Source organism: Sceloporus occidentalis, unplaced genomic scaffold (assembly GCF_023333645.1).
Source record: "Sceloporus occidentalis isolate IW3139 unplaced genomic scaffold, rSceOcc1.0.p SCAF_5, whole genome shotgun sequence".
NCBI classification, from domain to species: domain Eukaryota; kingdom Metazoa; phylum Chordata; class Lepidosauria; order Squamata; family Phrynosomatidae; genus Sceloporus; species Sceloporus occidentalis.
In genome coordinates this window covers 15,666,777-15,690,849 of record NW_028316985.1, presented here as the reverse complement: position 1 = coordinate 15,690,849, position 24,073 = coordinate 15,666,777, and the positions used below count along the sequence as shown (strand labels likewise).

General features: G+C 40.2%; 1 protein-coding gene across 5 annotated transcripts in view; it reads right to left on the bottom strand.

Moving 5' to 3' along the window:
• The window catches only part of LOC149311685 (LIM domain only protein 3), a 96,913-nt gene that overhangs the window by 46,645 nt on the left and 26,195 nt on the right, over window positions 1–24,073 (bottom strand). The gene's annotated exons all lie outside the window — the stretch shown is intronic.

Below are 24,073 nucleotides of genomic sequence, written 5' to 3'. Positions count from 1 at the left end.
AAAAAATCTCATTGCATCCTGGACGGGGGGTGGATGGGTGGAGGGAACCTTGCCTCATTAATGATTGCCGAAGGCTGGAGCTTTGTAAAGTGCCAACAACACACTGTCACATTTTTCACAAAACAAGAGCTTGATTGACTATTATGCGAGAGTGCAGAAAACTCAAGCAAGGTAGATTAGGGAGTATTTTTTTAAAAAAAAAAGTAGGGAAAGGGCAAAAAGAAGGGAAAAATATATATTTTTAAAAAACAAAAAACCTTGTGCTTTCTTCTTACTGATAAACACACCAAGTAAGTCTTAGAAATATATTTCTATAATTTATGTCAGAAAAAAGAGGGACAGACAGAAATGTCTGATGGAGAAAAAGTGGGAAAGGGAATGTCTCATGGTTTAAAATGCACAAGCTAAATAAATAAATCAATAAAATTATAGATCCTGACAATGTTTCCATCACCAGTGCCATTTCCTTCACCCGTACAATATCCATCTGTTTTGTATAAGCACAATGTCATTCAGCCTCTTTTCTGCTAGAATATAGCCATATAGAAAAGGGGGGTTAATACAGCAAAGGTTGGGAATGTGTCACCCTCCAGGTGGTGTAGTATAGTTACTGGGAGACTGAGAGGCTGTACAGACTGCCCCTAGCGGTGGCCTGAAGCTGCGTCCCACTGTGTCGGATCAGGGTCGCGGCAACTGCAAGCTGCAGCCCCGATCAGGCCTTTCCAGGGCACAGAAAGGAGCCGCAAAAAGCAGCTCCTTTTTGCGCCTGGAAAGGGTGCAATAGTCATGGTTCTGCAGCTTTAAGGCACTCCTTTGTTGCCTGTGTAAATGCAGAGCCAGAGGAGTGCCATGATACTGTGCATCCTAAGAAGTGGCGCACAGTATCATGCTGCCATGGGGGCAGAGTCGGGGCATGCGTCATATGGACACTAGACCCGACTATGTCCCCAGGCCAGCCTTAATGGCCGGTCTGCACAGACCTTGAATTATTGGTCATGAAGAAACCAGTGCAGATCTTTCTCCTGCTTTGAACTGACTAGGTGGCTACCACCTTTCAGGCACTCCCATCATCTCAAATATGTTCCAAGATGCTCTTTATTTATGGGATTGCCTATGTTGGAAAACTCATTACTGTTGCACTGTGTAATATGGTTTGGCAGATATAAGGCAGGCTTCCCTGCTTGGAGACTGTTAACTGTAAGGCAACAGAGGAGGAGATGTTGGGGATGAGGGTGGGGGAGAGGACTTTGCAAGAACTGACTCTATAGTATAGAACAGAGGAGGGCCAAGTGCAGCCCAGGGTCACAGATATCTGCAGAGCTGTTTATTGGCACCTGCCTCCCTCATTCATTTTGACCCCAGAGGTATGGGAAACATTTCCTCATATTTGTAGTCCCATCAGCCTTTTAGCTCTAGAAAAAGCCTTTTTAAACATTTGGAAATAACTGGGGGTGAATCAGAATGCACAGAGGCTGTTTGAATGCATTGGGGTGGGGGGATATTGATTTTCTGGGTGCAGTGCTTTGGCTCTTCAAGGTCTCTTGTGGAGGAAATGTGCCTTCCAACTTCTGTCAGTTCCCCTCCCCTGGTATAGAAGGGTTTGGGGGAAATTCTCCTAGGTTTTCACACCATAGATCAAGTCATTTCCTCCAAGAATGGAATTCCTGCATTTACACAAATCCTTCCACCTAAAGAAGGAGAGCAGCTTTTAAAGCTAAAGATCCTCTCAATCCATCCAGCCTAAAAGGAGAACGAGGTAGGAGGCGAGAATTTGACAGTGCAAGTGCTTTTAACAATCTACAAAGATACCCAGCGCCAGTATAGCTTGTGCCTTGCATTACCCATTCTAATTGGCCACAATTGCTACCTTGGGAATGGCATCACACTTAATAGGAATGAAAGCCATTTGGCTTTGTTCTGTAGGAATTCACGTGGTTAGGATACAGAATGTCAAAGAATTGAGAACTACAGTGTACATCTGGTGAAGGTGTTGAGGGTGGGAAAGCCTTGGAACTTTCTAAAGAACCTTGAAAAAATGACATTTGGAATGGAGGGGAAGGTGATCTCTGGGTCTTTATCTATTTTCTATGTTTTCATGTGCTAAGAGAGCAAAACCTACCTGGGCTCAAATACAGAGTTTCTTTGCTACATCCAGCATCCTGTGCATTCACAAGAAATCTACCATACACTAGTAGATTTTCTGAACAGGTCAGCTCAAAGAGATGAGGAACTTGTTATTTTTAAATAATACAGGCAGCCTGAGTGAGGAAGGAGCTGATTATTTGTGAGAGCTGATTCCCACATATCCAGCCATGTCCCTTATCCTTAACTTTCCTTCATTCCTCATTTTTAGACCACCCACACAGAGTGATAAATTCACTTTCTACCTACTGCTGCCATTGGTTGGTAGAAAGTGAGTCCAAAATGTTCTTCCAGTCTCAGTATTAATTAATTAACTAATTAATTAATTAAATTTATGCCTCACCTTTCTTCAAGCATGTGGCTTGCAAAAAGCTGAGACAACATACAGCTGAAAAATAAACTAGCAGGAGTGCCATATGATAGTGGGCACACAACTGCAAGTCCTAGAATTCCACAGGATGGAGCCATGCCTGTTAAAGTGATGTCAAACCACTTTCTTTCTGCATTGTGGATACACAGAAAGAAAGAAAGAGAGAGAGAGAGAGAGAGAGAGAGAGAGAGAGAGATTCTCTAACATTCCACCAATGAAAACTAGCACATGTAACCAAGCAACTTCAGAGTAGCTACACACAAAATGGAGGACATGGTGGAAGATTCCAGTGTTAGATTGTTGTGACCCATCTGTGGACCACTGTCCACCCGCAGAAAGAAAGGAATCAATGCTTCTGTGATCCACAAGAATTTTGTGGAGCACCACCACCCAGCTTTAATTTCCTAGAGGTGAAGAGAAGGCCCTGGAAAATGCAGACTTCTTAGCAGTGTTTGATTTCTCAACAAGTATGCAGGTAGAGCATAAAGAGAAGGCAGATGATCCATGAAGCTACACTGCAGAGGGATCATAGATCAGTATGTAAAGGTCCCCGTTGCAGTCCCTGGCCTTTGCATTTAAAGAGATCAGGGAGCAGATGACAAGACCGACCTGTCTGTCATTTGTGGGGACAACTAATAATACTGCTGCTAAAGCAAACAATACCAGGCTGCAGTACCTTCTCTGGAAAACTCTGACAGCTCCTTCTCTGGAAATATATGGAACTCTTTATCCTTTTTGGTGTTTTAGAATGAGCTAATTCCTGAAAAGCCTCCAGCTGTCAAGATCTGCTTCTGCTCTTTATGGTCTTTTAAAACTATGCTATTGTTTCTTTTTTTTAAAAAAAATAATTTTAAATGTGTTGTTGCGAGGTTTGTTTCATTTTAGTGTAAGCTTCTTTGGACAGGGAGAAAATCTAGATGTGTTAAATAAGGTGACTTTTTGTTTTTGACCAACAACTTATTTTGCGTATGCATCAGGGATGGATCAGTCTCTTTCTGGGTTCGTTTCAGTTTCACAGATGTTCAAGCATGCATCTATTCTGTCTGATTTACATTACATTACTAGTGCATTTATATTATATATATATATATATATATATATATATATATATATATGAAAAAATGCTCCTCAGTTCACATTTATTTTCATATGCCAATTCCTTTAGCATAAGAATTTTATTTGTAACTTCCCCAAATATGCATGTTTTATATACCACCCTTACCTATATATTTGTGGTATACAATTTGAAGAAATGTTCAAAATTTTGAGAAATATGCAATTTGATGAAAAACTGTGTTCCAATCTGTGCATTTGTCAAGGAAATGTGTGTTAGGTTGGTTTGCAGGGAAATAATATGAAAGTCTTCCCCAAGGCCCAACATATAATATCTCTTATATGCTCTTACCTGTTTTTCAGGGGTTTGCAACTGTAGCTCTCCAGATGTTCTTGGACTACAGCTCTTCACCACTGGCTGGGATGGATTAGAATTGCAGGCCAGCATCTTGAGAGCTACAGGTTTTCTGCTTGTGCTATATCTATGAGACATTTTACTTTATTAACATTTACAGGCAGAGTCCCGTGCAGCGAATAAGTATAACCAATTGTGCCAACACACCTCAACATTTCTATTAAAATGAACAGGCATTCCATCAGTGTCCAAAATGTCACTTTGCATTATGTTCACTACATCTTCTAACTCAATAGATCCACAAGTTAAATTTTGACAGTCTGATATCAAGTATATTTATTTGTGTAATTTTCATTTTGAATGACTTTGAAATATTGCAGGGTTACAGCCCTAGTCCTGGATGAGCTGGTTCATCTGTACAAATATTCTGTGTACTTGCAGCAGTCAGGCAGACTGACTGACGTGGTAGGCATACCAAAAGAGCCTACATTATCCCTCCTTCAACTTTTTATATGCTAAACTGCTTAGCAGATCTAGTAAGCTAGTGAGAGTGAATTTGCTAGATTGAAGAACTAATTATGTGGGAAATCTGGGCAGCTAAGCATGGGTAAGTAGGAATGGAGACAAAGTTGTTCTGGAGTTGTTGGTGTAGTTGTGTATCTTCAAGTCATTTCTGACTTATTTTGACCCTAAGGCAAACCTATTATAGCATTTGCCTTGAATGATTTGTTCAGAGGGGCTTTGCCATTGCCTTGGGTAAATGACTTCTGGGGCTGAGAGAATGTGACTTGCCCAAGATCACCTAGTGACTTCCCATGGCTGAGCAGGAATTCAAACTCTGGTCTCCAGAAATCTTAGGCCCGGTACGTACTTCTGTGAAGCAGCGTGGCAGCACCGATTCTAGGATTCTAGAGCATGCAGCAACTGCACACTCCGAAACCCTAGTTCATGCCAGTGAAGCCATGACTGTGTGGCCCTGCCCACATGAGGCACGTGTCCATGACGCAAGAACAGTGCCATGTCTGCATGTCCGGGTGCCGCGCTAGCGTCATGGACGCGACACAGTGCACCAATGGCACACTGATGACGTTGTCTGTGAGCCACAAAGAACCCGGTTTTTCTGGGTTCCTTTTTGGGTGGTGGGACGTCATGTGGTTTAGCTGCTGCGGCGTCCCTCCGAAGAAAAACTGAGTGCCTCCAGCCCACCCTTTCAGGGTGGTCTGGAGAGCCCCTTTGTCAAACACTGGAACCACTACACCACATTGGCTCTCTATCTGGAGTACTGTAATTTTAAAAAGAAACAACATTTTTGATCTAGAGACTGGTGACACATTTCAAAGTTTTCCCCCTCTACCATTTAATCACTTCACTGAAAAAAGGACATTTGCCTCCTAAAAGAAAAAGAAAAAACAAGTTTCATTGTCCCTTCCTCCTTCAAGCAACAAAAGTAGCTAATTTGTAAAAGTTAGAAGTTTATAGTTTTCTCTCTCCCCTGAAGCCAAGAATTCAATTTACTAACCACTTCTGGTATGCAGCACCTCTTCAGTTCAGTTGAGATCCTCTGCAAGTGATGATCTACCTCACTAGTTAAACTATAAAACATTGAGATTTTATATCACTTGCTTTAAGGCACAACATTTCATCTGATGCTCTTTAAGCAAAACAATATCCGCTATTGCATTTTACAAGTAATAGATGCTATCACCTACAATGAAAGAGACAAGGTTGCATTTTTAAAAATTATACAAACATGGCTACTCCAGTGTACAAGTGTGCTACATGTTAACAACATTGGCCATAACTTGTTTTGCAAGTCCTTTAAAAAAAGCACTTTTATGCAATGTTCAACAAGTAAAAGAGTCAAAGTCCAATAATCTAAACATTTACTTACATCGAAATACAAACAGTGACCTATAGAACAGAACACATCATTCCCCCCTCCAAAATTCAGTACATTCGGTCTGATTCCTTGAAAGGAGAGCTTTGAAAACTGTTTGCTGACCACAGCTCCCAGTGTATCGTGACAAACTGTCTGGGGGATTCTTGGTGCTGTAGTCCAAGCAACAACAACAACAACAACAACAACTTTTCCAAACTCTGATAGGATGCCATGTAAGCTTCCTTATACAGTGTAAAGGACACTAATATAGTGTCATCTAGCTCAATAATGTCTTTATTAGAATCCCCCAATATACTGCCATCCAGGTATGCTGTAGGGATGGAAAGAATAGTCAAAAATATTTGGGAAATGGCAAAAAAAAAAAAAAAAAGAGTTTTGATCACACAGCATTTCGTTAGGCACACAGTATTTTCTTTGCAGAAAATAATATTTCTGCACAGAATTAATATTTCCTGAATAGAAAATACTGTTAAAAATATGTCCGTAACATCTCTCTATAAATTGCATTGGAACCATTGGAACACCCAATACCTGGTCATCAATGGAAAAAGCTATGCTTGGTTTTGTTGCACCCAGTGCTGTTTTAAAGCATTCACACACACAAACACACACACATGCACATACACCTCATATAATATATCACAAACTTCTTTTGTTGTGGGGGAGAATTCAGAAATCATTTAGCATGCAAGATGGCCATAGCTAATGTTCAAGAAAATAGGCCTCTTGGTACACACTACTTGAAGATGAGAGACAGTGCAGAGATTTACATATCTAATCTGTAATTTAGCATTTGTGAAAACTCTTTCTTCTTTTCGTCTGCACACTATTATTATTTTAATAATGTCAGTGACAAAAAATGAGAAAATCGGTCATTATTCCAGGCACGCAGCTTGATGCCCTCCAAATGTGTTGCTCCAGGAAGGCTCCTGGGTGTGAAAGCCCAACACACCTGGAGAGCACCAGGATTGGGAAGTAGGATGTTATCATTTAGTAGGATATTACCGAGATAATGGCAAACATATATGCCTGGTGGTAGTGGTGATAGTGGAAATATTTCTATGATGGAAGATCCATAAGTTCCTAGATGTTGTTAGTTCAGTGAGACCAGCATATAGTAGAGATGGGGTCCCATTGTATACATCCCTAAGAAATGTTTTTAAAAGTCTTTCCTTTCACTGTTACCAACAAAACATAATTATTCCAGCTCCAGTCTAGTATTTGGTGCCTTCATCAATGGATATATCTGTGAAACAAGGATTAACGACTTTGGATGTTGTGGATCCACAGCAAAATCCTCTTGAACTTCAATATTTGGGACTCTGCAAGCAGTGGTAACACTGCTAGAAACATTTCAAACAAGGAACTTTGCAGAGACATATCAGAGACTTCAAGTCCCACCTGTATTTCTGCTGCCTCTAGCCACAACTTGAAAAATTGTTGTTGTTATTTTTTGTGCGAAAACGCCCAGGATGTTGCCACAAGCCATGCTGCCTGGGAAACCCCAAAAGCCCAAGACTTCTAACATTGGACAATTATTCCTGGGGACAACTATTTGCTGCTGTTTCATTATGAAAAAGTTAGAACCAAAGCAGTAACAACCTTGCATTCTTTTTTATACAGTAGATCAAGTTTATTACAACTAGAACAAGAGATATAGTGGCCTGGTAAATCTCCTAATATTTTTGCTACAGACTTAAAAATTGTGTAGAAAGTAGAGTTGTGGTTGTTGTTTTTTAAAGTTAAAGTTTAAGTTGAGGTGGTTCTTACACAAATATTGATAGGAAACTGCATGACTTTAACAAACAGAGGTTGAGACGTTACATCACATTCATCGAGTAGAAATCTAAACTCAAGCAGATATGTAGAAGTTGTGGGACACATCCTTCTGCCAGATCCCAGTGTTGTCCAACTGACTGCATATCTGTAAATGTGCCTATTTATTGACACATTTGCAATGTGGCAAATGCATAGAAGCAGTTATAACAATCCCTGTGAATCAAATGGTGCAATGAAGGCACTGACAAATATTTATGGAACATAGAAGAAGGCAGAACTGCATGTGAAATGGTTACACTTGGAGAGCTCTGCTTAAGCAGCTGCCTTGAATCTCATTTTGGGAGAAAAGCAAGATATACATTTCATAAGTAAATAAATAGCAAAGGACTCCTGTGTTAGTGTCACTAGCATTGGCATCACCTGGTGGGGTTACTCATGGTGTCACTCCCCCACTGATCTCCTCCCATACCTCACCATACAGAATCCTAAACAATGTGTTTTATGTACTAATGTTATTCATAAATCGTAATTCCCATATATCATTGAATATAATGGCAATAGTTGTGACATAAACGGCTAGCAAAATTAAAATTATACCTTTAAATTACAACAACATACACACACTCTGTATATAGTTTCATGTGGTTAAAGTGAAAATTTGTAAGATGTGATTTTTTTAAAAAAATCTTAAATTTTTTTTAAAAAAATATTAATTTTACTTTAAAAAAAGAAAAGAAAAAGAAAACCCGAGGACTCTCATTTATCCTCTACCCTCTAGTGACACCACTGGACTCCTGTACCATTAAAAGTTGTGTAGGTGGAACTTATGGAGCCGGCATGGTGCCATAGTTTGAGCATTGGACTACTACTCTGGAATCCCCTCTCAGCCATGTAAACTCGCTGGACAATCTTCAGCGAGTCACACTCTCAGTCCTCAGAAAACCCTGTGGTGGGGTCACTTCAGGGTTGCCATAAGTCGGAAATGACTTGAAGGCACACAACACCACCAAGGTGGAACCTGCATGACAAGTAACACCTGCTGAAATCTCTTCTCCTGCACATCCATAAATGGTATAGGACACAAATTCTGATGATCACCTGGCAACACTAACCTCAAAAGAGGCCACACCATGCTTTCCACTTCAGTGTTTAAATAGTCAGCCCTCTGTATCCACATATTCTGCATCCACGGATTCAATCATCCCCGGCTTGCAAATATCAAAAAGAAAAATTCAAAAAACCAACCTTGATTTTGCCATTTTATATAATGAACACAATTTTATTGTGCCACTGTATATAATAGGACCTGAGCATCCATGGATTTTCATAGCCACAAGAGGTCCTGGAATCAAACCCCAGCAGATACCAAGGGCCCACTATAGTAGTCCTTTTAATAAGAAAACATATTTGAAAACAGTTTTCCCACTTCTCCAAAATCTGTCTTGTTCCTTATCACCTTGCCATGCATTCACCAGAGGTGTTTTTCCCTTTTGGTCACCTTTTGATTGATGATTCCAAGAACTGAATGTAGGATTTACTGACTTCTGCACATCTGACCTGCACCAGTCTGTCCTATCCTTCTTCTTTCTCCCATCCTTTTAGTTTGTAGCTATTCATAGAATTAATTTCCCTAGTTCATCTGTTTGAGCACTTAGGCTTCACCATCAAAAGAACTAAAACAATCTCTCTAAAAATGATACCAAGATGAAGTACTACTCCCACTTCCAGGGATGTACAGAGATTAATTTCTCTTATTGAAATGTTGGTGTTCTCCTCATTCCTCAGATGTTTTACTCTACTAGGAACCTCAGAAGTTGTTTCAGAACTTCACTTTAGGTAACATTCAGGAGCAAGACTAGTGCCCATGAGGGAATACAATCAATCAATAGAGTGAGCCCACACCATAAGCGGGCTTCCCTTTTGTGGCTTTCAGCATATGCTGAAGCCACAGCTCAATATAATGAATGGTGTGAGCACCTATGGTGGGCACACTGCATGGCGCCACATGTACGTGCCTCATTATTTTCAATGGGACACGAGCGCACATGATTTCTCCCTTTTGCGGGGGTGGGTGGGTCTGGAACAGATCCCTCACATAAGGGAAGGGAGGACTATATAACCTTGTTGCAAACCCTCCTGAATTTATTTCTGAGAAATACAAGCACAGTTGCTTGAAGTAGCACTGTTTTAAATCTTTTTTGCCCTAGAGGAGGCAACAGGCTTGGGGCTGTATGCAACTCAGGATGTCTGAGTATTGTAATCTTTACAGATTCTGGTGCATTCTGACTTTAGTTGCTCATCCCAGACTGACATAAACACTGGAATGTAGCAATCCTTCTGATTTCACTGTTCTTTGAATTTTACAATGCAATTTTGCAATTTTGAATTTTGTTGGCTCAAAAAACAAAGCTGAATTCAGTACTATTTTTATTTCTTGTTTTTTTAATGGATAAGCTTTAAAATTGTACTCAATTCTATAGTTAATTGATTATATTTCAATACCTATTTTTAAATAATTTTTATCTGTACCTTTATTAATTTGTTGTAAGCCATCTTGTGTCCCAGTTCTGGGGAAAAGATATATAAATAAAATTAAATACTACTGTGCAAAACACAACACCATTTTACCAATACGGGATAAATTGTGCTAAAATCCATCCACTGGAAAACTTTCCGGACAAGTTGATTGGACCTAGGCTATGGCAAGTCTCCATATATTTTCCTGAAATTCTTATAACCAGATTGGAAGGGAACCAAAGCTCATATTTTCAACATTCTGTCCAACTGTATATAAAAACGTCTCTCTTTTTAGCAATGTAAAAAAACATGCAGAGGCCTCTCTGTTGCCCATGCTGATATTTTCACACAGCTCCATTCTGATCCATTATGTGACACCATGACATCATTGCATCCGCTGTGCAATCCTTAGCTGGTTACTGTAACTCATGTGGTTACAGGACTGGGTGGGGTGGGGTGGGGTGGTAATAATAAGGAAAAAAGTATGGAAAGGATATTTTAAAAAGTACATCTTTTTCTATATGTTTCCTGAAAAGAACTTCCCCATACCTTTTAGTTCTCACTCTAAACCTGAAATGGAAAATATTCAGTGCCATTCTCATCATCATCCATAAACATGTGAAGATGATGGCAGGACAAGATATTACATTGGCATATTTACTATTGCATCATCAAAACTTGAAAAAGTTACATTTTGGACTGCAGTTCCCAGAATTCCCTAAACTATGGTTGCCAGTTCCAACCAGAAAAAATATTAATGTCTCCATTTGCAAACAAGTTTTTATTAAAAAGCTATACACATTTTCCACTACAGCTTTGCCTACAATCATGTCTCAAAGCCAGTGGTTTCCACTCCTAGATCTCCCTGGGCTTCACAGAAGAATCCAGACTTTGCTGTGTTTAAATGAAGAAACAGACCACCAGCAAACCTAATTTGTAGCAATTTCTTTCATTTGTCTTAAATGAAAAGTTCCTGTTAACCATTAAATACATAGAATGTTATAACTTAATTGAATATGCCCTTTAGGAAACAGAGCACATGAAGTTACATAAATCACTCTAACTCAGAATGGTTTATTTTACGCACTAGTTTTTGGCATACATAAAAGGGAAGCTAATCCTTTCATAACTTGGATAGGGATGGATTCTCTTCTCTCTCTTTTTGGTTGATTGTAACAGAATAATCTGCAAGAACTGTTGTTCAAATTTGGTTGCATCAAATGATGATATAGCTACAGAGCCTATGGTCAAGAATCAGAAAAATAATTACTGAAACTGATAAAAGTGTAAGCACTACAATTTTTAAACAGAGAACTTAGAAACACAGCACTATAAATATTTCCTGTATAATTAAAAATACACCAAAACTAGAAGAAAATGCTCAGAGCAGAACTCAAATTGAAGAGCTCCTCAGTCTTTAGAGGACTACTCCGTTGAGGACTACAAGACCTCATCCATCTATATGATTTCCATCCATAAAGTAACTCTGGACCATTAGTGTGGACCAGTATCTAGAATTCAGATCTGTCAGGTTGAAAGGCAACCCAAAGGCCATGTAATCAAGCCATATAATCAAACAATGCAGATAACAATGTAAATCCCTCAGAAGTGGCATCTAGACTGAAAAACTCTCAGCAGAGGGGAACCCACTACCCTCTGAGAGAGTCTATTCCACTGTCAAATAGCTCCTATCATCAGAAAGATATTCTTAATGTTTCTTGTAATTTCTTGTAAACAACTTTGGGAGAATAATGTTGTTGTGTGCCTTCAAGTCATTTCCAGCTTATGTCGACCCTAATGTGAACCTATCACAGGATTTTCTGGGGTTGAGAATGTACAATTCACCCAAAGTCATCCAGTGGATTTCCATGGCCAAGCAGGATTTGAACCCTGACCTCCAGAGTCGTAGTCCAACACTACACTACACAGGAATCATGCAAGTAGTTAATTTGTCTTTGGGTGCTGCTACTCCTTGCACTGCTTTATAGTATTTTTAGCAAATGATTTATGAATTTAACTGACTAGTTTTTAGGTTTGTGATTTTACATCTTATATCTTTCAGCTCTATGCTTTTATGTAAGATTGTCAGGCACCCTGAGATCTTAGGAGAGAAGGAAGGAAGCCAGTGTGGTGTAGTGTACTTGGGGGATGGGTGGGAACCTTCTTATATAGGGTACATCAGAGGTGAGAGCCAGCACAGTGTAATGCTTTCAGCACTGGACTGCAACTCTGGAGACCAGAGTTCAAATCCTTGGTCAAAGAAACCCACTGGGTAAATCACATTCTCTCAGCCTCAGAGGATGGCAGTGGCAAACCCTTTCTGAAGAAACTTCCCAAGAAAACTCTGTGATAGGTCTCCATAAGATGGAAATGACTTGAAGGAACACAACAGCATAAGTCAAATATATAAATAAACAAGATCTACATTTTTTAATGGGAAAGAGCACATGTCTATTAGGTACCAGGGTATAATGTGGATTCCCTGGCTGCTGGAAGCATCAGTTTAGAGAAGAACACAAGATAAGCAATGGCTGGAGATAGTCAGCTTGGAACATCCACACTTTGAGAGTTACTGTGAGATATGGGTTTGTCTTTTGACAATGGCTCATATCCTGCAGAGTCATCCCACTGCTCAAATTTGAGAGCTGCAGCATTCATATCAAATAGATTGTAGCACACAGTCCTACTAAAAGAACACTCTGCTCCCATCACAGCTACCAACTATTTAGGAATGTTCTGCTTAGAAGGAAATTTGGCAGTTCTCGGAACAGGTTCTTTGACACAAGGTTGTCAATGTGAGCTATGACAGCATGATATTTTAATGGAAAGCTAAAAGTGTATTTTTAAAAGATGCTTGTGTGACCATAGGATAGTTCAGCTGAGAATGAATGCAGCTTTCCTTGGGTTCATCTGCTCCCCTTTCCTCTGAAGCAGCTGTAAAGAATGTGGAAGCTTTCATTTCTGTTTTTGATTAATCACAGTTTGACATGCCCAGACTCAGAAAAACTATGGTCAAACTTAACTATGGTTAGGATTTTATCGCTGCCTGGTTCAAGGCTCTTGTACAGTGCGCTCACTGCAGGGGGAATTCCACATGCCTGCTAATATAATTTATGTATTTACAGGTATACCTCAGTCAACAAAGTAGACAAGATCCTGGAAATTACTTCAACAGAAAATTTGGTACTAGAGGTAGAAATAGCATGGAAAAAATAGAGATAGTCTCCTATATCACAAAAAGGAAGAGCAGTTCAATATGTTTCATCAAAGTTTTTCTTCAAAACAAACAGTATGCAAATGTGAAATGAAACCTCCAAGTCAGGTAAGTCTTACATAAGTGTAAAACATTTTGAACCTTGTATGAACCCACTGAAAGCTTCTTCCAAAATACTTCCAAGAATTATTTTTTTCTTTCACCATCCTCCAATTTTCTTAGTATTTCCATGTTGGTGGACCAACTATCTATGGTTTTTGTAACATGTTGGCAGTAGCTGGTGAGGCAGGCTAAATTACTTCCCCCCCAATTTTGTTGTTCATTTCTGATCAGTAAGGGATTCTAGAGGCAGCTGCTGTGATTTTGCTTGTAGTAGGCAGGCACAGACAACTAGAATTGGATCAGCTAAGGAGTACCCCATCTTTTATGTTATGTTTTTTAGCTGCACACCAGAAACTCAAAATAGATGGAGCAAGCCTAACTTCCTTTGGCAAGGAGTTCCATAGCAGTCTCACAGCCCACAAACTGGATACATCGATGAAAAAATAGTTAATACAAAATTTCTTTTCCATCCTCAATATGTACATACATACTGTACATAGGGGAAGAATGACTTGATGGCAAAGACTATACTGGGGCAAAAAACACATTTATACATATACACAAAACACTATGGAGTCTGTGTGAATCCTCTTACTGTCACATTATTCAGAGTATCCTTCTTTTTACACATCCCATAATGTCATAATGGTTTTAAGTATCAGCCAGGATTTCTGTTCACAAGAGCAACTATGAAGGAGGAGGTGTTTCATGTAGGCAAAGGCAATTTTATTCAGCTTTTAGCATACTTCTCAACCTAGTGCCATTCAACCACTTCTACAATCCCTAGTCATTTGAGTTGACAAGAATTATTATCCAAAGCAGGTAGAGCTTCCAACTGGGAAAGGCTAGTCTAGCTCAAGAGGTCAAAGAATGACTCCAATTAACATGTCATAGCTCTGGCCCCTTCCCATTGCAATTTCAGAAAAAAACAAGGGACATGCCACATGTCACACCTCTGAGGAAGCTGTTTGAGAAAAGATTCTAGATGAGTTTTAAGCATTGACAAGATTCTAGACTTAGGAATTCTGGAAAAAGGAACCTGGAGAGTTCTAGAGCTTTTTTAGCAGCCAAGTTTTTTACGGGTAAAGTAAAATCTTTGTCACCTTTGGGCCATCTAAGATAGCCTAGCGATCATCTTGGAACAATCCAAGAGTGAACCTTTCAATCCCACCCCCCAGAAGCAGGCTCACTAAATGGCAATGGGAAACACCTACCACAAATACTTGTTTGGTTGGTAGTATGATGTGGAGAAAGAATGGAGCACCAACGTCTAGACTGTAGAAGACATGCATAGAAATGCATACAGATTTTCAGGTGGACTTCCACAGAAAATACAGGAAACTGATGTCAAAATGGGCTGAAACAAATATTAGGGGTGAAAAAACAATAAACTGTAACAAAACCTAGTTTGGCAAATTCATCCATCTTAAAAAAATTTTATGAGCTGCAGGAGTGGTGAGGTAGGATTAAATGTGTGGCTCCAAAACCTAGTTAAAGCCATTTTCTCTGTTTAGGTGAGAACTGCCTGAATACAGCTTCTGCTATTTTTCACTAGACTTCAGCTTTAACACTACATCAGCTATGAGGAAAGATTCTTTCTGGGCAAATTGTTAAGACATGCAATAAATTTACAAGTCTAATTATCAAGCCTCTAAAAGAAAAAAATTTAAAAGGAGTAGGGGAAAAAAAAGAGGAAGAGGTCACTAAGCTTCTAGATGTGTTTAAAAGGCTCTAAAACTTCTCCCACATTGATCTCGATAATCCTCTCTACATGAGCTATTTGCCTGGCTTGAATATTTATTTTGACAGTTGCATAAAATGTACTAATTCAATTTCTATGCAGAAAATGACTTAAAATAATTTATGAAGGCACTGTAATTTTTGCATTTACTAAGATCCACACACTCCGACATTTTGCATCAGAGAGTTAGAGGGGTTCAAGCCTTAAACACCAAAGATAATTTAGCTCTGGGTGTGAATAGCTGCTCTTCAGTAAAATGCTGCCAAAATTAAATCGGAAACGAAACGGCACTTTGTAGTCATTGGCCGCTCAGCAGGGTACGCCTAGTTAAAAACCCAAAGTGAAAAGGGTGATTGACCTACATTGCTACTAGCTTCATTCGTGCAGCTGCACTTTTCATATTTTCATCGCATGTGATGAAGCTCATTAGTTAATGCAACTGAGTTACCTATACTTGCCAGGCATTTATTTCTTTTCACACCACATGGCCAGATACAAAGCTTCAGAAATAGCAATATGCAGTGCGCTGCCATGCAGCTGCCTGGCGGTGGGGGGGAATCATCTGTCCCTGCACTGTGAATGTGCAATAGAAATTGACAGAGAATGTCCCAGGAGTGGTTCTGGATCTATAGGCAGACAAAACAGTTCCGCTGGACTTTGGTGCTGACATCTCCATATGCTTAAGTTGGAGAGAGTCCAAGTGTCAGAAAATTATGGTTTCATCCAAGTCTTAATTTCTGGAAGAGAGAGTATGAGAGAATGAAGGCTGCATCCATGCTGCAGAAATAATCCAGGTTGACACCACTTTAACTGCCACTACTCAATGCTATGGGATTCTGGGAATTGTAGTTTTGAGAGACATTTAGACTTCTCTGTTGGAGAGCTGTGGTGCTACAACAAACTACAAATCCTAGAATTCCATAGCATTCAGCCATGACAGTTAAACTGTGGGGCTGTACAGACTGGCACTTTGTGCCAGCCTGTATTCGTGGTGAGGGCTAAGAGTCCGCATGCTCCAAGCCGTCACTGCGCTGCCCGGGCACCATCTTAGCACATGACCGTACTCACGGCATGCACCATGATGATGCATGTTGCGCACAGCACCCAAATGGCACTGTGCAGAAGAGGCGTCATGACTCCACGGTGGTTATGATTCCCTTTCAGGAAGCTGCTTGGAGCAGCTTCTTTTTGCTCCCTAGAGGGAGCGGATCACTGACGCTACATGTAGCTCCTGCGGCACTGATCCGGGGTAAAAAGGGGTGGCATCCCGGCGCTCATCTGTACAGCAATCAGGTTTGTTAAAACTTTGGACATCCCTTCAGAGCAGACTTAACAAATACATCTTTCTTTATAAATAATTCCTGGGCATGGTAGTCTGTGAGGGGCTGGCCCTTCACCAATTTAGAGTTCACTCAATTCCCGTAGATGGACATGATCCCAGACACAGGAAGCTGCTTTCTGTTCCATTTAGTTTCTATCCCTACTGAGTACTGACAGTACTGGAGGTATGACACTAACTCCCAAACATTATTACATTAATAGGGAATCCAGCTGTTGCAATCATTGAATGACTCCTTCCTCATGATGACCCTCAGACAGTAAGCCCAGGTTAATGTACACAACTGAGGTGGCGTTGCAAACTCAAATTTGAGGGAGAAACATACATTTTACTCAGAAAAAAAATCATGATATATACACTACTGTTAGCAGCATGGGACATGGAAATATGTGTACGGAGGTCACCATTCTCTAGAAAGGGTCAAATATAACCAATGGGTGCAATTGAGCTCCCTGGTTCATGTCTACTGCCTTTTCTATTTTGCAATGTTTAAAATACATGAAGATGCATGAAGACCAGAGGCTACTGAACAACTGGGGCACTGGATGGGTGGATGTTGTGTGAGATATACTTGTAATTATGTACCATGAAGCATGCTTGGGGCCCAAAGTATATGGTACATGGTTAAAATTCCATGTTATACAACTTCCCAGTACTTATTTCAAATGAAAAGAATCTTCCACTCAACAGCCTGTGCAATTCTTACTATAACTGGCCATTAGTTAGGAGTAACAGATTGTACAAAGTGCAAACGTCACTCTTGTAAGAGAACATGCTGTCAATCTGAATGATTGCAGGAGATCAGTGCACTCAGCAACCATCTCTCTTCTTTAAGGGAAAGAAATAGCAGTATTAGATAGCGTTTCATAAATTAAATATTATGATGTCTGCACACCGAAATAGATTATAACTGGTATCCCACAGAACAATGATGGTGAACTATGCCTTGTATTCTTAGTGCATATCCCTCCTTTAAGATAATATTTTGCATAAATAAATAGCAGCAGCTTTGGTGTGCTCTTTGTCAAAGTGTTTTAAAAAGCTATTTTAACTAATGTTGTTGGTTGTTCATTGAAGAAATGCAGGGTGTAGACAGCTTTGAAATGACAATGGAACAACTAAATAAACTCACATCTATCCAAGTACTACATCATCCATGGTCTCCACAAATTTTGGGACATATTCACACATTTTAAACAAATTGTTCTGGATAAATTGTAGGTAGAATTTTTCAACACAAGCCCATTACTTCCTCTCATTATGATTATTACTAACAACTGAAGAACCACTGGGGAACCCTAACCAACACATTTTGGCCCTCTTTCTTAAGAAAGCTTTACCTCGCATCAACTCTTGATTCACATGCAATGTGGCGGCAACTGTAGGGGGTCTGGGATTTAGCTGGCTGCCCCAGAAATCCTCCAGGGGCCTGACAAAAAAGCCCCCTCCCCCCAAAAATCTCCCAAACAAAAACCCACACAAGGAGGTCAAAGTCTATGCTTGGTTTTGAAAAATGTCTATTTTCGATATTAAAAAATATACAGTGAGCATCCTGTATCCAGGGTGGGTGGGTGTTGATTGGTTCCCAGACTCTGCACGAGTACAAAAAAAACCCCATGGATGTTCAAGTCCCATATTATTAAATTGGAGTGATTTGAATGCAGATGCTTCAGCATATCTCTGTTCGTGTCAACACTATTTAATAATATGGGATGCATGATCCATCGTTAGTGAAATTCATTGATCTGGATCTGCTTTTTAGATTCCTTCAACCTATTTAAAAAGTGAATTCCTGCTTCTGGTTTATAGAAAAAGGCAATTCGCTCCTTTTTTTGGCTCCCATAAATGATGGTCCTTCTGAAGGGGTTGAGGGCCACAGAAAGGGCCTTGAAGGGCCACATGTATCACCAGGGCCACTTTTGCTCACCTCTAATGTACATTCTTTAAATCATGCTCAGATGAATTCTGGAGTTTCTCAAAAGCTAATCAGAAGTTCAGTTGATGGGAAGATCATATTGGTAATCTATTTGTTGGAAGACAACATTCTTCTCACTAGCAGCTGTTCCTGGAAGCCACATATAGGAAAGTGCTGCATACATTTCAGGTCACACTCTCTGCTCAAACAAGGCAAAGAGTAATGTCTGGAGGGCTTAGGTATATCTGGAGAAGAAAATATTAAAGGAGAGATACCTCTAGAGAACTACCTTAGAATATCCCAAGGGCTGCCATGGCAAAGTTGAAGGAAATGTAAGTTCTGATTATTCAGAAGGCATGACTCTAAAAACAATGGCTAGCAACTGCATAAAAGCAGAGTTCAGCTGCTAGACATTAGGAGAATCTTTCTAATTATAACACTTGTTCAAGTGGGAAACATAATGCGTTAGGTGGTGGTGGGTTCTCCATCACTAGATATACTTAAAACAGAGGTTTGTTCAGGGAAGCAGTGATTGCAAAATTACTGCAATAAGCAGAAAATATCTTCATGGTCTCTTCTGACTGTACAAAGAGTACAGATCAACAGAACTCATTCACATTAATTGAATTCAAAGATATAGCTGTGTCAGTCAGGAACATCATATGCAAAGAGATGTTGTAACACCTCTGAGACTGAAAGAAAGAAGCTAGTAACACGAGCTTTCATAGATTTGAGCCTGCTTCCTCAGATGTATGGGTGGAGCAGAGAGTCCAGAGACAAATCTTTATAAGCTGTCTCTGTATGAAAATGTCAATTCAAATTCAAAATCTTAGGGGTATGGAGATGAGGTGGCAAGTTCAGTTTTAACAATGGTCATTTGGAGACAAATGGGAGAGGAAGGATGTAGCCTAAAGCCAAGGAGAGTGGATAACCATATGAATTTGTATTAGAATACAGTGTAGGAAACAAACAGGAGATGAGATTAACTAGTTAAGGGTGCCCTCACGATGATGGGGGGTTAGTTAGTTTTGAAATGTTCATTGTGTGACAATTTGATTTATAATCCGCCCCGCACACTCAGAACATCTGGGCAGCAACTATTGAGGGTTCCAGGGGCAAGATTGGCCTCCACCTCTAGGAGGACCTTTTCCACCTTGGCCCCAACCCTCTGGAATTCGCTGCCTGGAGAGCTCCGCTCGGCCACCTCCCTGGCCCAGTTCAAGAAGGGAGTAAAAACCTTCTTGTTTAGAAAAGCATTCCTGGATATAGGCTCCAGTTAGCCTCCCCCCCCCCCCGATAGCACTGGTATGCTGGCCAGAATTGTTTTTATTGTGATTTTAATTGTATTGTTTTTTGACTATGTGGATATGTTTTTACTGTTGTACACCGCCCTGATTGCAAGAAGGGCGGTATAAAAATAAAACTTTTATTTATTTATTATAATCAAATTGTGGAACATACATGCATAAGATATGACAATAGTCACCAACGTCAATAGCTTTGAAAGGGGATTAGATAAATTCATGGGGTGTATCCACACTGCACAATTACAGCAGTTTGATACCCTTTTAACTATGGAATCCTGGAGTTTGCAGTTTGACTTGTAGACTTGGAATTCTCTCTGCTAGAGAATGTGGAGTCCTCTTCCTGAAAATCTGGCATTAACTGAGAATGCTAACCACCCCATTCTACCAAACTACAAATCCCAGAGTTGTATAGGACAGAGCTCTGGCAATTAATGTGGCATAATGTGCATAGTGTAGATTCTCACCAAAAGCAAAAGTGGAGAGGGGAGCCACGTACACTACTTTGAGCAAATAAAGAATAGCAGGATATAAATGTAACCTATAAATAAAAACCTTCTGTTTAGCTTTAGAAATAGAGATTCCTGGTCAGGGAGAAGAAAGGAATCACCCCAGGATGAGAGTGACTCCTCTTGGCTTTTGAGGTTTCATACAGATGAAGCCAACATTTTTTAGCCATGATGGATGAAGAAAAATCTTAGTATTAAAGAGGAGATTTCCAGGAGCCTGATTCTGCACTGAACCTGAAATCTGCGTTCAATGCTTCTTCTGCACTGTATGTATCTTTATCTTATCTAGTATTCTAATTACAATTCTGCAGAATTGCAATGTATGCATAGCCTTCTTTACAGTATCTGTCCTAAAGGGCTACCCAAGATCAAGAATGAAAGTAAAAGTAAAGAAGAAAGAATGGAGTTTATCGTACTGGCCCTGAAACGGGCCCAGTGTGTTCTAAACGTGCGCATGCGTGGGTGCACACAGAACAGGATGGGGCCAAGAACCCCATTTTATCGCACGCTGGAATGCTGCCTTTGCCGCCGGGCATTCCAGTTGCATCCCTGTTCCATCCCTGTTCTGTCCCAGAGCGCGCCATTTCTGAGAATGCTTTAGAACAGTTCTCAGAAATGGCGCCCTCTGAGACGGAACGGGGACACAACTGGAACGCCTGGCGGCAAAGGCAATGTTCCAGCGTGTGATAAAATGGGGTTCTTGGCCCCATCCCGTTCCATGCGTGCCTGCATGCATGCATGTTTAGAACGCACTGGGCCTGTTTTAGGGCCAGTGCGATAAACCTCAATCAAACAGTCATTTATTGATTTTTCAGAAGCTGCATACCTTCCACAGCCAAAAAAGGAGAAGCAATGCATCACCAAAAAAAGGAAGATAAGAGAAGACATAGATTTCTACAAGATTTCTCTATGGCAGGTGGTATACAGAGGTGAGAATGTGACCATAGGTAACCTATGTGCCAACTACTCAGTCTGTTGTCGAGATGCCAACTGTGGTTGGTGGGCAACTTCTAGGCCACTACCTGCTTCCCGTGTTTATGGCTCTTTGTCTTTATCTTCAGACAAGTAAATGATTATCTTGAAATGGAGAATGTTCCTTTGTAAAGTAGGCCCTCTCTAGAGGCCTCAATGAATTAAAAGCAAGTACATAGATGGAACATGGTTTTCTAAGATGCTTCTGAAAAGAAAATGGATTCTTCAAAAGCCCAAAAGGGGGGAGCATGAAACTATATCCTAACCCTAATCAGATCATTAGCATATGCAATTTATTCTTCATATCCCTATCAAGGCAGTGACTAAATATGAAAGCTTATTTGCCTACAAAAGGGAGCACAGTTAACTACCTCCAGAATTAGCATAAAAATTGAGATTTCTTTTTACAGGTTCACTGCATAGCTAAGTACATACAGATGCAATGAGGCAAATGACTGTCTGCAATTACATTAAGTGCATCAACTTGAAGTTTAACATAAATAGCGCATTTAAGTATAAGCAAGAGATCTGAGATGGAGGAGATCCCCAGCAAGATCAGAAAAAAGGGAAGACTAAACCAAAGACTGGAAGTCATTCCTCATTGCCTTTCCTTGAGACTGAGAGTGTGTGACTAACCCAAGGTGACTCAATGGGTTTCGTGGATGAGCTGGGATTTGAACCCTGGTCTTCAAAGGTATAGTCCAACTACTGCCTTCTTAAACTCACTATTTCCTGCACTCCACAGTGTTTCTGTCACTATGGGCCAAATTCTACCAATAGATCCTAACTAAAGTAGTCCCATTCAATTATTTGTTAGATTTGGAATCGACACATAGATACATTACCTTGATCCAATGAGTCTATCCTAGTTGGGACTAATAATAGGGTTGAAATTAGTGTCTCCAGGCCCTGACCTTCCTCAATTTTCTCTTCAGTCCAAATAAAATATTGCCCCTGACCTCTTTTTATATGGATATATATAGCAAATAGAGTGCTGGAATCAAAAGTGGTCTGCATGGTGGTGTCTGCTGGGTTCTATATCCATGAGGCAGTGAATCCACTCTGGCTTCTAATGTGAACTTGAAAGGAGGCACTCAAGGTACTGGATTCCATCCCCCAAACAGGTTCAGACCATTGGCTAGCTACTTTTAAAACTAACCCCAATGACACTGAAGCCACCAGCTGCCACTGCCAGTGCAAAATGTTAAAACTTGCTAGCATAAAGTATAAAATGAGAAGAAATGCATGACAAACTATTGCAGGATGACTTTTTCCTGATTTAGGTGCTCATTCCTCCACATCGGGGGAAATGTCTACTCTATCATATGGATAGCAGTTAGTCAGTGCTTCAACCCCTCTATGTCAAACCCCATGCTGCAGTGAGATAACACTTCTATCATAGCCTCAGACACTGCCATTCTTTTTAGCCAGGGGACACAGGGATCCTAGTTGTAATTTCTCATATTCTTATAGCATCCTCACAGCACACTCTTCAGAGGAAGTACATCATGGCAAGCAATGGTGTGGCAAAGTCAGGGCTGATAGGGATGAAAGCCTAGGCTTTTTTGATTAGCAGAGACTACAGCTGCATCCGCACTGCAGAAATAATCCAGGTTGGCACCGCTTTAACTGCCATGACTCAATGTTATGGAATTTTGATTATTGTAGTTTGCTGTGGCATCAGAGCTCTCTGACAGAGAAGGCTAAATGCCCCACAAAACTACAATTCCCAGACTTTCATAACATTGAGCCAGGCAGTGGTGTCAACTTGATTTGTTGCTGCAATGTGGATGCAACCTATGGCATCAGCTTCTTCCCTCTTCCGCCATGGATCCCCCTGCTCCATTGAATTCTATCCCCTTCTCCCCCATGGACTCGCCTGTTACAATCCCCATAGTAATTAGAGGAAAAGAAGATTTTCCCAGCAATGATGTATCATTATGAACATTTATTTATTTATTTTCATTTTGAAATCCAAAGAATCTGCAGGTGGCCTAGTTTTCAATAAGCAAGATTTATTATCTTTATAAAAGACCTGATCATGGTATAGATGAAAACAGCTAGAAATAGTGTTATATAAACACAGCCATCTGCACTTTTTGGATTCTCCATAGTGGTGTTGCTGTTTTAGAAAAGGCCTGCATTTCATCATTTATCAGTACATTTATCAGTACTGAGGGGTAGGTGAACAGAGACACTGCCCTTTCAAGGATCTGAACTAGTTTTCAGAAGGCTCGGCTGATTAAAGAAAGAGTTTAGTTCTTTTAAAAACATGTGCCTAGGTTAAAGAAAGAAGTTTCACACCAGCTTGTTAGTATGATCTTAGTAAATCTCTGGAAATTGAGCAGAAAGAGTCAAAACCTAGGATGTATCCACACTGCAGAAATAAAGTACTTTGACACCACTTTAACTGCCTTGCCTCCATCCTGTGGAATCTTGGGATTTGTAGCTTGCTGAGGGCTTCAGCCTGGCCTGTCAGAAACCTCTGCTGCATCACCAAACTAGAAATCCCAGGGTTCTGTAAGATGGAGTCATGGCAGTTAAAGTGATGTCAAACTGCTTTATTGCTACAATGTGGATATAACCTCAGTGTTCTCAGAGATTTACACATTTCCTACATGTAAGATTCTTCCTTACAGGGAAACAAACCCCCCACTCCCCCTCAATGTGAACTAGTAAAATTAATTAACACCTTCTTTTACAACTAGGCTTTTGCAGAAAATTGCCCCAGATGAACATATTTAGTTAAACAGACACAATGCCTATGATTCAGTGTATTCAGATTGCCTGGTTTGGTTGGCTTACACTGCACTTGATGCGAGGGAAGAAACGGGAGGTGAAGTGTGGTGTGCGTGTATCAA